Source organism: Phoca vitulina, unplaced genomic scaffold (assembly GCF_004348235.1).
Source record: "Phoca vitulina isolate PV1807 unplaced genomic scaffold, GSC_HSeal_1.0 scaffold93, whole genome shotgun sequence".
Taxonomy (NCBI): domain Eukaryota; kingdom Metazoa; phylum Chordata; class Mammalia; order Carnivora; family Phocidae; genus Phoca; species Phoca vitulina.
In genome coordinates, this window is record NW_022589796.1 from 2,536,030 (window position 1) to 2,541,661 (window position 5,632).

Genomic DNA, 5,632 nt, shown 5'->3' on the forward strand with positions numbered 1-5,632 from the left:
ATAATTTGGACTCTGTATATTCCCTCAACCACCTCTCAACAGAATGATTAGGAGGAGGAACCCCCAAAATAGGAAACACTCAGAGACTGTGACTTCTGCCACAGATTTACAAATGGATACAGATATAACCAAGATGTTGGAAATGGAATTCAGGGTAGCAGTTGTGAAGACAATAGCTAGAATGGAGAAATCGATTAATGGCAACGTAGAGTCTCTAAGGGCAGAAATGAAAGCTGAACTGGCAGAACTTAAAAATGCTATCAATGAGATCCAATCTAATCTAGATACTCTGACAGCTAGGGTAAACGAGGCAGAAAAACAAATTAGTAATCTAGAAGACCAACTGATAGAAAAGAAGGATAAAGAGGAGGCCAGGGAGAAAGAACTCAAAATCCGTGAAAACAGAATCAGAGAAATAAGTGACACCATGAAACGTTCCAATCTCAGAATCCCTGAGGGGGTGGAGAGAGAGGACTAAAACATATATTTGAGCAAATCATAGCTGAGAACTTCCCTACTCTGGGGAATGAAACAAACATTCATGCCCTAGAGGCAGAGAAGACCCCTCCCAAGACCAGGCCAATGCCCTGGCACATAATAGTAAAATTCACAAATCTTAGAACCAAGGAAACCACCTCAAGGGCAATTAGGGAGAAGAGATTCCTTACGTACAGAGGGAGAAATATCAGAATAACATGAGACCTATCCACAGAGACCTGGCAAGCCAGAAAGGGCTGACAAGACATATTCAGGGTACTAAATGAGAAGAACATACAGCCAAGAATACTTTAACTGGCAAGGCTGTCACTTAGAATGGATGGAGAGATGCAGAGCTTCCAAGACCGGCAGAAAATGAAAGAATATGTGACCACTAAGCCGACCCTACAAGAGATATTAAGGGGGGTTCTATAAAAGGAGAAAGACCCCAAGAGTGATATAGAACAGAAATTTACAGAGACAATCTATAGAAACAAAGACTTCACAGGCAACATGATGACAATAAATTTGTATCTTTCAATAATCACTCTCAACGTGAACAGCCTAAATGCTCCCATAAAACGGCACAGGGTTGCAGATTGGATAAAAAGACAGGACCCATCCATATGCTGTCTACAAGACTCATTTTGAACCTAAAGATACATCCAGACTGAAAGTGATGGGATGGAGATCCATCTTCCATGCCAACGGACGTCAAAAGAAAGCTGGGGTAGCAATTCTTGTATCAGACAAATTAGATTTTAAGCTAAAAACTGTAGTTAGAGACACAGAAGGACACTATATCACTCTTAAAGGATCTATCCAACAAGAAGATCTAACAATTGTAAATATCTACACCCCCAACATGGGAGCAGCCATCTACATAAGCCAACTGTTAACCAAAATAAAGAGTCATTTTGATGATAATACGTTAATTGTAGGAGACCTCAATACTCCACTCTCAGCAATGGACAGATCATCTAAGCAGAAAATCAACAAAGAAACAAGAGCTTTGAATGACACACTGGACCAGATGGACTTCATAGGTATATAAAGAACATTCCACCCTAAAACAGCAGAATACTCATTCTTCTCGAGCGCACATGGAACTTTCTCTAGAATAGACCACATACTGGGTCACAAATCAGGTCTCAACTGATACCAAAAGATTGAGATTATTCCCTGCATATTCTCAGACCTTAATGCTTTAAAACTGGAACTCAATCACAAGAAAAAATTTAGCAGAAATTCACACACTTGGAAGCTAAAGACCACTCTGCTCAAGAATGTTTGGGTCAACCAGGAAATCAAAGAAGAACTTAAACAATTCATGGAAACCAATGAGAATGAAAACACATTTGTCCAAAACCTATGGGATACTGCAAAGGCGGTCCTGAGGGGGGAATACATAGCCATCCAAGCCTCACTCAAAAAAATAGAAAAATCCCGAATTCACCAACTACCTTTACACATTAAAGAACTAGAGAAAAAGCAACAAACGATGCCTAAGCCACGCATTAGAAGAGAAATAATTAAGATTAGAGCAGAGATCAATGAATTACAAACCAGAAACACAGTAGATCAGATCAGATCAATGAAACTAGAAGCTGGTTCTTTGAAAGAATTAATAAGATCGATAAACCACTGGCCAGACTTATCCAAAAGAAAAGAGAAAGGACCAAATTAATAAAATTATGAATGAAACAGGAGAGATCACAACTAACACCAAGGAATAGAAACAATTACTAGAAATTATTAGCAATAACTATATGCCAATAAACTGAGCAATCTGGATGAAATGGAGGCCTTCCTGGAAACCTATAAACTGCCAAGACTGAAACAGGAAGAAACTGACAACTTGAATAGGCCAATAACCAGTAAAGAGACTGAAGCAGTGATCAATAACCTCCCAAAAAATAAGAGTCCAAGGCCTGATGGATTCCCTGGGGAATTCTACCAAACATTCAAAGAAGAAATAATACCTATTCTCCTGAAGCTGTTTCAAAAAATAGAAACAGAAGGAACGCTTCCAGACTCATTCTATGAGGCCAGCATTACCTTAATCCCCAAACCAGTCAAGGACCCCATCAAAAAGGAGAATTTCAGACCGATATCCCTGATGAATATGGATTCCAAAATTCTCAACAAAATCCTAGCTAATAGGATCCAACAATACATTAAAAGGATCATCCACCACGACCAAGTGGGATTTATCCCCAGGAAGCAAGGTGGTTCAACATTTGCAAATCAATCAGTGTGATAGAACACATTAATAAGAGGAGAGAGAAGAACCATATGGTCCTCTCAATTGATGCAGAAAAAGCATCTGACAAAATACAACATCCTTTCCTGATTCAGAGTATAGGGATAGAGGGAATATTCCTCAAGTTCATAAAATCCATCTATGAAAAACCCACAGCGAATATCATCCTCAATGGGGAAAAGATGAGAGCTTTTCCCTTAAGATCAGGAACACGTCAAGGATGCCCACTCTCACCACTATTGTTCAACATAGTACTAGAAGTCCTAGCAACAGCAATCAGACAACAAGAAGAAATAAAATGTATTCAAATTGGCAAAGAAGAAGTCAAACTCTCTTCGCAGATGACATGATACTTTATGTGGAAAATCCAAAAGACTCCACCCCCAAATTACTAGAACTCATCCAGCAATTCAGTAATGTGGCAGGATACAAAATCAATGCACAGAAATCAGTTGCTTTCTTACACACTAACAATGCAACTGTAGAAAGAGAAATTAGAGAAACAATTCCATTTACAATAGCACCAAAAACCATAAGATACCTCGGAATAAACCTAACTAAAGAGGTAAAGGACCTATACTCTAGGAACTACAGAATGCTCATGAAAGAAATTGAAGAAGACACAAAAAGATGGAAAAACATTCCATGCTCATGGATCAGAAGAATAAACATTGTTAAAATGTCTATGCTACCCAGAGCAATCTATACCTTCAACGCCATCCCGATCAAAATTCCAATGGCATTTTTCAAAGTGCTGGAACAAACAATCCTAAAATTTGTATGGAATCAGAAAAGACCCTGAATCACCAAGGAAATGTTGAAAAAGAAAAACAAAGCTGGGGGCATCACGTTGCCTGATTTCAAGTTATATTACAAAGCAGTGATCACCCAGAGAGCATGGTACTGGCACAAAAACAGACATATAGACCATGGAACAGAATAGAGAGCCCAGATATGGACCCTCAACTCTATGGTCAAATAATCTTCAACAAAGCAGGGAAAAAATATGCAATGGAAGAAAGACAGTCTCTTCAATAAATGGTGCTGGGAAAATTGGACAGCTATATACAGAAGAATGAAACTCAACCATTCTCTAACACCATACACAAAGATAAACTCAAAATGGATGAAAGACCTCAATGTGAAACAGGAATCCATCAAAATCCTAGAGGAGAATATAGGCAGTAACCTCTTCGACCTTGGCCACAGCAACTTCTTTCAAGATAAATCTCCCAAGGCTAGTGAAACAAAAGCAAAAATGAACTTTTGGGAACTTCATCAAGATTTATCTTCTGCACAGCAAAGGAAACAGTCAACAAAACAAAGAGGCAACCCACAGAATGGGAGAAGATATTTACAAATGACACTACAGACAAAGGTCTGATTTCCAAGATCTATAAAGAACTTCTCAAACTCAACACCCAAAAAACAAATAATCAAGTCAAAAAATGGGCAGAAGACATGAACAGACACTTCTCTGAAGAAGACATACAAATGGCTAACAGACACATGAAAAAATGTTCATCATCATTAGCCATCAGGGAAATTCAAATCAAAACAACATTGAGATACCACCTTACACCAGTCAGAATGGCAAAAATGGACAAGGCAAGAAACAACAAATGTTGGAGAGGCTGTGGAGAAAGGGGAACCCTCTTACACTGCTGGTGAGAATGCAAGTTGGTACAGCCATTTTGGAAAACAGTGTGGAGGTTCCTCAAAAATTTAAAAATAGAGCTACCCTATGACCCAGCAATTGCACTCCTGGGTATTTACCCCAAAGACACAGATGTAGTGAAAAGAAGGGCCATATGCACCCCAATGTTCATAGCAGCAATGTCCGCAATAGCCAAACTGTGGAAAGAGCCGAGATGCCATTCAACAGATGAATGGATAAAGAAGACGTGGTCCATATATACAATGGAATATTACTCAGCCACCAGAAAGGATGAATACCCAACTTTTGCATCAACATGGATGGGACTGGAGGAGATTGTGCTAAGTGAAATAAGTCAAGCAGAGAAAGTCAATTATCATATGGTTTCACTTATTTGTGGAACATAAGGAATAGCATGGAAGACATTAGGAGAAGGAAGGGGAAAATAAAGGGGGGGGGAATCGGAAGGGGAGACGTACCAAGAGAGTATGGACTCCAAGAAACAAACTGAGGGTTTTAGAGGGGAGGGAGCTGGGGGGATGGGTTAGCCTGGTGATGGGTATTAAGGAGGGCACATACTGCATGGAGCACTGGGTGTTCTACAAAAACAATGAATCATGGATCACTACATCAAAAACTAATGATGAATTGTATTAAAAAAATAAAAAATAAAATACATTTTCAATTAAAAAAACTAGATCCTTCATAAATAGATTACCTGGGATATTCAGATATTTTATCCATTCACCACATATATTTGGAGAGTCAATGCATTCATCTCTATCCTGAAAAGCATGATAATCACATCATGAGTCACAAAAATAGAGATGATATAAGTACACTAAAATGTTGATTTGGCCATCTTATTTTGAGGAAAATATATACCTTTCTCACTAAATTATGGACAGATAAAGAAATTTGGATCTGGAAATACCAGCCAAATTTAGATATATTCTGTTTGCAAATCTGTACATAAGAAGATATTTAGGTTACACTATTTTTACCAGTACATTTTTGGCAAATAAAGCTTTTCAGATCGCTCACTATGTACCATTTAAAAATTAATTTGAAATATTTTACATCACCGTATTCACATTTAACCAACTAAAACTAAACTTAAAGGTCATAATTACTTCAACAACTTTAGAGAAGGCAGCCCATTGCCTTAGAGCAGTATTTTGAAATCCCTAATAATAATAGATAAAACTGCAATATTTCACCTGAAAAATCTGATC